At 48.2% G+C, this 12,720-nt stretch overlaps 1 protein-coding gene across 1 annotated transcript in view; it reads left to right on the top strand.

The window, feature by feature from the left end:
• DNAH8 (dynein axonemal heavy chain 8) overlaps positions 1 to 12,720 on the top strand; it is an 8,835,797-nt gene that overhangs the window by 2,887,816 nt on the left and 5,935,261 nt on the right. The window lies entirely within an intron of this gene.

Raw genomic sequence — 12,720 nt, 5'->3', positions numbered from 1 at the left:
AGAGACTCATTGCAGCGCCACTTATTCCCCCTCTTCGGTAAGGCTCCCAGATCCACCCCTGTCGAGACCATGTCATGATCCGACCTGGCGATTGGCTCAATTTCAGTGCAGGCCGTGACAGTTTCTAAATCCTCGGAAATATATATGTATTCAATTCTTGTGTATGTACTCTGGGGTGCAGAGAAAAAGGTGAAGCCCAAGGTGTCCTGGTGTTGTACTCTCCATATGTCCCTCGGTCCATATGTCTGCATCATCTCTGCTACCGCCGTTCTCCCGGCATCTGATGGTTCCGAGATGTCGGGGACCGCTGTTTGCCTATCTTCTAGCGTCCGGCCAGAGGTTAAAATCCCCTCCCATTATTACATGCCCTTCGGCCTCTTACATTTTTTTGAATATTGTGTGCTGAAGAAAGCGAGCTTGTCTCACATTGGGTGCATATAACGTGGCTTACGTGACCTTCATGCCCCTCACATTCCCCACCAACATCAGAGCCCTTCCTTCAACATCCGACCATACCGTTCGACACCCTGAGCTCCATCCCCCTCTTAGCCAGTATGCCCACTCCTGCTTTCTTCAATGGGCTCGACCCCCAAAATTCGGATCCCTCTCTGAGTTGTATCACCTTGCGTTCCTCTCCTCGAGCATACTTGGTCTGCTGCAGGAAGAGTATATCAATTGCAGATCTCCGGAATTCTCTGTGCACCATCAACCTCTTAGTAGGGGAATTGCGCCCCTTTACGTACAGTGTGCAGAGTCTATTGATAGCACCCGCTGACACATTAGAAGTTACTGCCATGACCTATCAGAGGCTTGATCCATGTCCCTAATGGACTTCACCAAATCCTGCTTCTTTTGCATAGTCACAAAGACCCCTAGTCACATATTTGCTCAACACTACATGTCGACCCTCTCCCCTCCCTGAACCCCTGATGGCGTCCGCACCAGCTTGGATAACATCTCCCTGCTAGAATCGGACCACCAGTAAGAACCAGACCCACCTGGGTCCTTGTGCAATTGAATCGTTAAACCACTGAGCACCCATTTCCCCCCTACTCCCCCTCTTGAGTCACTGCATCTATACAAAAAGAACATTGTCCCTCAAGATCATGCCTGAGCGTGTTTGTACTGTCAAAATTGGGTAGGTGCCTTTAGCCTCTTCTGCCAGTTACTTGCGCACAAACCAGAAATATGCAAGGTAGGACATAAATCCACTGCAATGTCACCCCCTCTGCTCCTGGAGATGCATTCATCCCACTGAACTTACTGGAGCCCAGGATGCGCTGTCTCCTCGGGCCCTTGATGCGCCATTTTGGTTGTTCCCATCACTTTCCAGACAGTTTGTGTCTCCCTCATGGCTGCCCAGGGGGTTAACAGTGCCGTCTTGTATTTCTTCTGTCAGCTGGAAGTTCCCTGGTCCTTTTTGTTACCGCAAGCATCCGCCAGCTGATGTATGATTCTCTGTTGGTTATCCTGGGGCAACCTATGATTCACGTTTTCTTTCCTGAGGATCTACTAGCGCAATGTTGTTACCATTAATGCTCTGCGCGAGGGGAGTCATTCATCCTTCTGACTTTCCTGGATCCCCGCACTCGTCCGTGTCTCAGCCCCTTTATGCGCCACTGTCTGTCTTCATTTTGTCGTCCACCCTCAATCTCCTCATTTTCTTGATGTCCCAGCAGGTCAGCTGTGCAGGTTTGGATGTCTTTCTTCGTTCGCACTCTCATTGTTGGCCCCTTCCACTCAAACGTGAGTGAGAAAGGGGAGCCCCACCAGTATCGAACTCCCTTCTTTTCAGCCATTTGGTGAGTGGCATACACAGTCTTCTCATGGCGAGTGTCAATGATGATAAGTCTTGAAATATTGATATCCTCTCTGTGTCAAGAAGGAATGGTGGGGCACGAATGTCTCTCTCAAGGACCCTCGCCTTATCTGCATAGTTATGGAATCGTGCTAACACAGTCCTCGGGCTGCTTGCTGCTCCTCCGGCTCTATGTATCTGGTCGATTTTGGGCTTGTCGATGGAGTTGTTTACAAACAGGATTTTCATAATCGCATGGAGGGTGTTCTTGAGATCTCGTTCCATTTCTCCTTCTTTGTCTGGGATACCAAAGAGGCATATGTTATTTCGCCTTTCTCGATTTTCTAAGTCGACCATCTTCAGACGGTATTCTTCCTCTCTTGCTTCTATCTCAGAGATCCTTACATCTATTTGGAATTCAAACGTTCCCAGTGAGGTTTGGTTGTGTTCAACCTCCTCCAACCTTTCTTCCATCTTGTCGATTCTTTGTGTAATTTTATTGACTTTACCTCCGATATCCGCCCTCATGCTCTTAATTTAATTTAGTAGAGCTGCTACATCTCCTTTGGTTGCGGCTGCCTCTACCTAAGATGTTGCCATTTTGTTGTGTTGAGGGGGTTGGGGTCAGTGAGGTGTGGGAGGAAGTGATACACTGCCAGCTTTTGTTTTATGTTCATAGATCTGTTGATCAGTTGCAGGTGCGTGGGGGGTGGTATATCCTGTGGCTTACTTCAACTTAAAAGATTTCTGGTTCCAGCTCGCTGATCGGGGATGGGGTCTTTACCTTTCTCTTGCTCCTTCACTACTCGTATGTCGCGAGGGGGGTTATGGGCTTGTTTTCTGCTGAATGAAGGTTTCTGTCCTTCGAGGAGATGGGGGACGGCTCCTCTGATCCCCAACAGGGTCAGACCAACTAGGTTCGGGAGACCTGCTTTTTGGAGTCTTTAGAGCGGGATCACAGACTCTCTGGATTCTCTTCAAAGTGTTTCCGTTAGTGGTCAGCGTGTACGGTCCACAAGAGGTGCAAAGGTCAAAGATGTCACTTGTTTTAGAGGAGGGCACACACCCCGATTTCGGGGGCCCAACCCTCTGCTCCCTTCTTTAGACGATGTCCCCTTGTCATGCAACTAGAGGCATATTGCGGTGGGTTTTCCTAGTACTAGAGGTTGGGCATTTTTTATTGACCTCTGCTCTGTGTAGGGAGATTGACATCGCCTGTAGTGTTTGTCTTCTTCCTTCTGTACTGTATTTGTGCCTTCCTTTCGTGAGGCCCCACAGTGCTCTGTAGATGCCTCAGGGATTTAATGCGTCAGTTTTATTATGGGTCTGTGGGTCTGAGGCTTCAGAATGATTCCAGGAGTTTACACAACCATTTTTATAATGTTTGTTGTGCCTTGTGGTCTGTTTTCTCTTTCCTTGGGTTTGCTGCAGGTGTGCACTGTTCTGCGTGCCCTGGATTTGTCCGGGGCCTTCTAGGGCTGGGGAATTATCTTCCGTGCCTTTTATTGCTGTGTCCCTTCGGGCGGGTCGGGTGGGATCTTCCTGGCAGTGTTGTTTCAGTATTCTTTTGTGAGCCGACAGCCTCAATGCGATACCATCTGAGAAGGGGGGGCTCCATTCAATTGAGGGAGGCGTGTGCTGCCTCAGTGCATGTTTGATGCCTCTTGGGGTTGCTGCCTTACGAGACAGTGACTTTCGGGGGCTCTGCCAGTCGTCCCGCTATGTTCGTGGCGATGTTCAAGGGACGTAGTGTGTGTTTTAGCTCGAGTTCATGCGCATCTCAGCGCGCGTTTCCCCTTCTCCCAGGTGACCTCGCTGGTTAATCTAGTGCAGCACCTCTAATATCAGAGGGTCTTTTGCGAGTTTGTGGGCTTGTGGCACCCAATGTCACAGTATTCTGCGTGGGTCTGTGTGTCCATGTGGATCCCTCCCCGGCCGCGTAGCACAATGCAAAATGGTGCCTAACGAGGCAGTAGCCCTTGCGGGGGGTCGTTAGCGCTACTGCACCCTTTATTGTTTATCGTCGGGTGGGGGGCAGAGAGCGTTCACTCACCGTACGTGATGAATGCAGGAATCGGGCTGCTGTTGATGTCTGTTGGATTTCACCTGCAGTCCGGCATCATCTTTAGGGGATCGGATTTCCTTGTGTTACTGCATGGTCCCCAGGTAATGCGCTGCCCACACTCGCCAGAGCGTCTGGATCGTGTTGTGAATTCTCTATCCACCTGGGGAGGCAGCAGTCCACCAGTGTCCTTTGTTCGTGGGGTACAGCAGGGCCTGACCGCTCCACGTTCTGGGTGACTCCTCGCAAACGCCGGATCGCAGCCCCAGTGTAGTTGGGGGTGTGTTATTTTCGGTGTTAAGATGGATTTCTGAACTCTGACCTGGTGGGTCAGAGGTTCAGAAGGGCAGCCTAGTTTCTTGGAACAGGGTAACCTCTGGACAAGCCAGACCAATCAGGGTAGCTATGGCAGGCAGTCAAGACTAAGTATCAGGAAGGGTGAGGGTGAATGAAAGACCTCAATGAGCACACAGAGCAAGGACACTTACAAATTACTCCAGACAGGTGTTATATCAAAAATATATACACATTTATTGCAAGGCCTTTTGTAACATAGACCATAGCAAAAGAATCACAGTATCACTAGATAAACCAACACATCACAATCAATACAATATATATACAAGACCATTGGGATCTAAGGGGGGAAATGCACAAAATATGTCGACAACCTAGATGGGAAGGAAACACACAGTGCAGTTTGTCCTTAAGCCCAGTTCGACATCGACACTACACCTAACTAAGAGGCAGTCCAAGCCCTATGAAGGGAGGAGCCTTGTGCTGAATAGTACATGCCCGTGTTAGGCAGAATCCTGTGCAGTGCTCTTAGGGACCACTACACACAATTAAGACTACAGGTGGCAATACAAGTTTTACCTTTGGTACAAGCCTGTACTACTATGTCAGAGTGGTAGCAGTGGCGGAGCAGCCAGGCTTATCTGAAGAGTATATGAGCAGTAGCAGAGACTACACAAAGGGACCACAATTACTGTGACTCAAGCAAACACTAACTCAAGGTTTCAGGTAGAAAAATATAAGTACATTTATTTTTAAACCATTTGTTATAAACACAACACTTCTATTAAACTTAAATAAAAACCACACGTTAAATATACTACAACTAACCAATTCACTTTGCACAGTAAGTCTCAAGGTAAGTACCATTTGTTTGAATGAACCGGTGTTACGAACAAAACACGTTACCGCAAATAGGATTGCAATCACTTTTTGGCAGTTCGGTCTACTAAATAAACGTGTATCCGTGACATGAAATGCTGCCAGGGCAAAAACACACTTAGCACCTGAGATACCCAGAGGGAGTTGGAGGCAAAAATCACAGGCAATATTTTGGTTAGGCAGACAGAATCGAGAAACACTCAGAGACAGGAGTTCAAAAGTCAAAGGGCCGGAGCCAGGGTCGAATGACACCGGGGTCTGTTGCAGAAGATCACACAGTCTGACAGTGCATGATTCACCGTAGCCAAAAGTACTTCGATATTGTCAATGTTCGGAAGCAAAAGTTATAAGAAGGAGGGAAGACAAGGGCAAGCCTTGGAAATGAAGAAAAGGGATTCAGCCAGCAGCTGGTGCCATGGCAGTTGTTCCTGTTGTTTTCCAGCAGACCCACGATTCCTGGAGATTTGTTGTGAAGGAGGATGTCTGAAGGGGGTCTGCACCACACAGGGATGAAGCCAGCAGCAGTGACGAGGAATAAAAGGTGTGCTCCTTAAAAACAGGATTGGCTCTTCATATGGCTATCCGGACCACTACACCAGCGTGCAGCGATTTTGCACCAAGAAATAGGATCCTCTGGCTGTGGAAGATGAGCTGGTTATCCCCACCAAGCTCAAGGGAAGAAGGCTCTGGACTGGATCTTCTCTAAGTCGTTGAAGGGAAGATAGCTCAGGACTGCAGCAGGGCTTCACCGGGACGGGGTAGTTGCAGCAGCCGTTGTTCTCTCTGCTTCTCTTCGGTTCCTTGTAGTTCCAGTGGCGACTCTCTGACTTCTAGCCCAAGAGACCTGCCTTTTATGCGAAAAACCCCCATTCACAGAGCCTGGCTGTCAATCACCAAGCAGGGGGGTTGTCCAGCCCGGACAACTACCCTGGCCAATCATGACAAAGTGCGACTTGGGTTTCGAGAGATACCCTGTGAAGGGGGTGACTACACCCCTCCCTCACATTCAGCCCACCTAAACACCCAGGCGCCTTGAGGAGGGCTTCTGAGCAGAAGCCCGCCAAAAGACAGTGAACAAAGAAGGCAAACCTAGTTTGCCGTGCAAAGTAAAATACAAGAAGGACTTTAACAAAATGAAATGGCGAATAAACCCAGCCGGAGCCAAAAGAAAGACGATTTGGTCAGGCGGGTTTATGTTCGAGGCTACTATAATAGCCAAGAACAGTACCACGTTTATCTAATATAATCGTGGTAGAAAAGTTAGGGTAGATACCACTGCCACCAGCCAGGGATACAAATTAACCCTTTCCAATACTCTATGGAAGATGGGGTGTACTGGATCTGTGGTAGATTGACTAAGTAAAGTTAATGGTAACTTTACCCTTTTCTGGGGGACGTTAGTCGCCTTAGAAATGGAGTCGGGGGAAGTCTCAAAGACAACCCTGTTCCACGGCACTGAAGGTGCTGTGTGAAACACAAAAAGAAGGGGGCTACTGAAGTGGTGTACTTCAGAGTCCACAATCACCAAAACAGAGAAATACACATGGCAAAACATAGGTAAGAGTGGGGGAAAAGCTCTCACTCTCACCAAGTGGAAAGAAATAAACTACAGAAGTCCAGCTAAGCTGCTGGGGGACACACTAGGTGAGGGAAATTAGCCATAAATGAGAATTCTCCCTAACAGCCCGCGCTTGTGCCAATGGGTGGAATAGGGTCTCTTCAAGGGTCTCTAGCAGCTCGGGAAGGTGGATGAGGCAATGCAGAACAAGTTCCCTCTATTTAAGGAGGACCTCCACTTGAAGGCAGAGGCAGTTTAAGAGTGCAGGATGGAGTCGCTATTTCTCAATAGCCGTGGAAAGGAGAGGGGCCCTCAGGGGCCACTTGTGCATTAAAATGGGCCTTTGCGATAGTGGCCACCGGTTAGGGTGTTGAGTACTCACCGTTCCCCGACACAAGTGGGCTCAAACTTTGACAGGTCAGTCCACTTCACTTGCAGGTTCGAAAGCGGCAAAAAGTACGTCTCGGTACCTTTTAGTTCCTGAGATACAGCAATGATTCCCAAACGGGACAGTGACGATTTCTCCGCTCCGGGTGGATGAAATGACCCAGTTTCACTGCAGCAGGCTTCAGAGGCAAGATGGTCCGAAATGCAACAGACTTGCAAAGGAAGTTGCCGCGGCAGGGCAACATAGTAACCACGCTAACTCTGGTCAAGGCGCACTCGTCTCACTTCAGATCTGGGAATGCCAAGTGTACGAAATTTGGTGTGAGGATGCCGTAGACACAGAGCTAGCAGTATACCAAGTTTTGAGGGCCTCCTCGAAACAGCGGCGGTGACAGAGCAAAGCAACTGGGTAAGCTGGTCAGTCCACTGGTTGGCCCAGGGACACTTCCGAGAAAGCTTACTTGCAGAGTTCGATGAAGGTGGCGAGAATAGTTGGTCTCACTATTCCAATGGGTCAAAGAATCTTTGCGGACCTTCTAGGACGACCAGATACAGAGGGGTACCACGGGACGACAGCGTGCTCAGGGTGCCAAACCTTCCAGTGGGTCACCAGCGGTTCCTCGTAGTTGCAGGATACTTGGATTCTATCCTTTGTTCAGTGAGAATTCAGGAGATCAACATGATAGTGGTGTTTTCAGCCTCCTTTTATCCAAAGTTCCCTTCGTGCAAAAACGGAGAGGACCCAATGGGAGATCTGCTCACAAACACACACTCCATACATGGACCAATCACGGACCACTGTGGTCCCAGACATTCATGACACTCCAGACTCTCTGGCCCCCAGGATGTGTACTGGAATCAGACATTCCATCCCACATCCTGGAGGCACACATGCAAGGCATGCAGAAGCCCGCAAAAGCATTGGGATTCGCGGGAAAAGTGCATGACCAAATAAGGACTGACCCGGGTTGGCTTGACCTGTGGAAGGTGAAGGGGCAAGATGGCCAAAGGACAGGACAAAGAACCTCGTGGCATGGCCATTTTGGAGCCAAGCCACTTATTTGTGCCAAACCCGGTTAACTCCGTTTACCTGGCAGGAACGGGTTACAAATAATGCGAAAAGATAGCTGCCACCAGTCCTGTCCATGACACATCTGCACAGTTCATAAAAAGTCCAGCGAGAGTATCTAGGGCCTTTGGAAATAACTATAGACCCAAGTGTGCTGTATCGTAAGATACATTGCACACTTGTTACATGTTGCACAAAGGTGCAATATGAGGAAAGGATACCAGTACTGACTGTCTTAAGGGCATGTCAGTTTCCCCTTAAAAAGTGAGCGAAAGCCCATAGGAGTGCAGCTGAAGGCTGTGCTTCTCTGGCAAAGTTAGTCAATGGTGTCTAAACAGCAGCAAAAAGATTGGGGGTTGACACATGGAGGGAAAATTACATACAACTATGAAATATTTCCTAACATTTGGGTGCCTTATGTCCGTCTCCGTTAGGAGCAGAGCAGCCGCACGCCACCCAATAATGATGTTAGGCACACATGGGTGTCCAACAGTCACAGCTTCAAATAAAATGGCGTACCCTTCTATCTCTCCGGACAGGGACGACAAGTGTGTGGATGGCTGGGCACGCAAGGTATTTTCAGCTGGGAGTATGGCGTTAAAATCAGCTAACTCCACATGTGCCTTGGCAAAGTTTTCGTACACTCTGTGGGAGTGCATTGCAATGGCGGCGGAGCACATACCAGAAGGGGACGAAATGGAAGGATTCCTAGCCATTGTTAGAGATGGAAAGGAGGTCATGCAGGAATCCCTTCAATCTGGATTGGACACTGCAGATAGTGTGAGCAGGTCCATGGGTACTAGAACGGTAATACGCAGATTTGCATGGTTACGGAAGTCGGGTTTCACACCAGACTTACAGAACCATCTTCTGAACATGCCCTTTGACGAGTCTCACCTTTTTGGCAGCAAGGCTGATAAGAGCCTTGAGAGGTTGCAGACTTCAAAAGCAGATGCCAAGTCTTTAGGAGCTGCTATTAGGCAACCTCAGCCTTTTCGTGCACCAGGACAATGTTGTAGGGGACGATCCTATCATTACTACTCCTCATATGGAAAGGCGAGAGTAATGGCCAGTCAAAGGAGCCAGAAAAAGGCCACTCGCGGTGGACGAGGAAAGGTGCAAAGCCAACTCCAGCTGCAGCTTCTTTGCCATCAGCCCCTGCAGCAGCCGCCACAAAACCGCTTTCAGGACTTGCATCACAAGACACCAGTGGGAGGCAGGCTGTCACAGCATCTGCAAGAATGGCGAGCCATTACTTCAGATGTTTGGGCTCTAGAAATAATAGCCAAAGGTTACTGCCTTCCTTTTCTAACGCAACCTCAAAGTAATCCACCAGGGAGACACCTTTTGAAGTTTTCAGACCCGCTCCTGCACAAGGAAGTTCCATCCCTGCTGGAGAAAGGTGGTATAGAACCAGTACCTGTAGCGGAGAAAAACAAGGGATGGTACTCCCCTTATTTTTTGATCCCCAAAAAGGACGGAGGACTGAGACCCATCTTGGACTTAAGAGGCTTCAACAAGCTCCTCAGAAAGGACAAGTTCAAGATGGTTACTCTTTCTCAGATCCTTCAGGCCCTGCAACTTCAGGATTGGTTGGTGTCATTGGACCTCCAGGAGGCTTATTTTCATGTGCCAATTCATCTCAAGCACAGAAAATACCTGAGGTTCATAGTTGGCGACTCACACTATCAGTTTCGAGTCCTGCCATTCGGATTGATCTCCGCCCCAAGGGTTTTCACCAAATTAATGGTAGTGGTGGCAGCGCACCTCAGGAGAGGGAGGATTCACGTCTATCCCTACCTGGATGATTGGTTGATCAGGGCACGTTCTGCCGAACAAGCACTGGATCATCTGAAAGTCACCTGCCATTTCCTCCACAAACTGGGCTTCTCCCTTACCTTCCCAAAAGCTCTAGTACATAGGAGCTGTATTAGACACATCCTTGGGAAAGAGTTTCCTCCCAAGTCGAGGGCTCAAGTCATTCTTCAGATGGTTTCCAAATTCCAAAATGCACAAAATCTCCATGCCTACGACTTCTTAAGGTTACTTGGCCTCATGGCATCCTGCATCTTCCTAGTGCCAGAGGCACGCCTGAGGATGAGATCCCTTCAATGGGGTCTAAAGACTCAATAAAGACTCAAGGTCGCAGTTCTCAGGTCAAATGACGGATTTTCTTCAGATTCCGAACAAGGTTCAGCAAGATCTTCTGTGGTGGACTTGCACAGAGAATATCCTAAAAGGAGAACAGGTTTGGCAACCATGGCCGGAGATTACATTAGTGACGGACGCCTCACTCATGGGGTGGGGAGCTCATGCCAACGATCTGACAATCAGCGGTCGCTGGTCTCCATCGGAGTCCAAACTACACATCAACCTTTTAGAGCTGAGAGCAATCAGACTAGCGCCAGAGGAAAAAAATGTCTTGATAATGACGGACAACACAGTGGCCATGCATTAGCTAAACAAAAGATGAGGTGTAGGGTCACTACCTTTGTGCAGAGAGGCAATGCAGCTCTGGTATTGGGCAATTCAAGAAGGGATCTGCTTAATGGCAGTACATCTAGCCGAGGAGGGGAATATGACGGCGGATGCTCTGAGCAGGCAGAGCACGGTGTCCCACGAGTGGGAACTGGCTCAGGAAGTCATTCATGAGATCTTTGCCCTTTGGGGAACCCCTCAAGTAGACCTATTTGCGACCGGAATCAACCAGAAGTGTGAAAGGTATTGCTTAAGGGAATTTCCCCTGAGAGGAGCCCTAGGGGACGTGTTAGTGGTACAGTGGCACTTCCCACTATTATACGCGTTCCCTCCGATTCCCGTCATTCCTCAGATTATCAGGAGACTGAGACGGTTCGGAAACCACATGATCCTAATTGCCCCCGATTGGGCCAGGAGAACATGGTACCGGGACCTTCTAGACACGTCTATCTGTTCCCCGATACGTCTTCCTCAGACAGAGGACCTTCTCTCACAAATGGAGGGTCAGGTTCTTCATCCAGAGGTCAAGATTCTCAACCTTCAAGCTTGGTATCTGAAAGGCTGAGATACAAGGATTGGGACCTTCCAGATGGCGTCATGGAGGTGTTGCTTTCGGCAAGAAGACCAGCAACAAAATCTCTATACCATTGCCGTTGGAAAAAGTTTTGCAACTGGTGCAGAAAAAAGAATGTTGATCCTTTTCTATGTTCTATCCCGGAAGTACTGTCCTTCCTCTTGTCCCTAGCACATAGAGATCTAAATGTTGGAACCATTAAAGGTTATCTTGCAGCGCTTTCCATCTTGAAGCTCTTGTCGGAAGAATGCTCCTATTTCAAAATTCCTTTAGTAGAACAATTTTTAAAAGGACTCACCAATGTGTTTCCTCCTTACCTTTTCCAAGTACCAATTTGGGATCTTAATCTGGTTCTAAAATTCTTAATGTGTGCCCCTTTTAAACCCTTGCACACTTGTCCATTAAGATTACTGACATAGAAAACTGCTTTCCTAGTTGCTCTAACATCTGCAAGAAGAGTGAGCGAATTGCAGGCACTGTCCTCTGGGCCACCCTATACTGTGTTCCATAGGGACAGAGTAGTATTAAGGGTTAAACCCTAATTTTTACCTAAAGTTGTGTCCGATTTTCATCAGAAGAGTGTTCTACCCGCATTCTATCCTCCACCTCATCCTAGTAAGGAAGAGGAAAGATTGCACAGGTTGGCTCCAAGATGAGCTCTAAGCTTTTACATTTCTAGGCTTTCCAAACTTAGAGTGGATAATCAACTTTTCATTGGCTACACCGGAAGGAAATTGGGTAAATCGGTGTTGAAACAAACCATATCACGTTGGATTGTGCTTTGCATTTCAGAATGCTATAGAAAGAAAGAGCCACCAGAAGGCTTAAGGGCCCATTCCACCAGAGGCATCTCCTCTTCGATAGCCCTTCAAAGAGGCGTTCCCATAAAATCCATTTGTGAAGCAGCAACTTCGTCTAAGCTGTATGCTTTTTCAAAATTCTTTAGTCTTGATGCTTCCCAGTCTAAGGAGCTGAATTTTGGTAAAGCAGTACTATATTCAGCCATTTAAGGGTATCCAAAAATCTACTCTCTCCTCCAGAGAATTGTCCATACTGCTTTGGGAGTCTATCTAAGATGAGGAATACGTTGGAGGACACAATGCACTCGAAGAACAAGTTACTGACCGACTGGTAACGTTCTTTTTCGATTGGATGTTCCTCCAACGTATTCCTCATCGCCCTCCCAGCCTGCCCCTCTGTAGATTTTTCTGGGTTATTGTCACTTCAACTCTTGTAAGGCTAACACCTGACTACCGGCACAATCTACACAGTAGAACAAAAGTGAGGCAGAAAAACAGAACTGAGGCCAACGAGCACCGCACGTGCTGCTGGTATACTCGATGACGTCACCCTCGACAGAGGTCTTCGAGGTACCATCGACTCGACGACATCAATGCACGGGCGCCCTCTGCCGATTTTTTTTTCCAAAGCAGCTAAAGCTGGATGGAATACATCTTTCCGAAGCAGCTAAAGCTGGATGGAATACATATAAGATGAGGAATACGTTGGAGGAACATCCAGTCAAAAGAACGTTACCAGTTGGTAAGTAACTTGTTCTTTTCCGTGCATGTCTGAAGACTACGATCTTAGATTTCATTTGGTTTATGGTCAGGCCATT

Source organism: Ambystoma mexicanum, chromosome 4q (genome assembly GCF_040938575.1).
Source record: "Ambystoma mexicanum isolate Mex_15411 chromosome 4q, UKY_AmexF1_1, whole genome shotgun sequence".
Classification (NCBI taxonomy): Eukaryota; Metazoa; Chordata; class Amphibia; order Caudata; family Ambystomatidae; genus Ambystoma; species Ambystoma mexicanum.
Note: the sequence above shows the minus strand (reverse complement) of the source record. Positions and strands in the feature narration are given on the sequence as shown.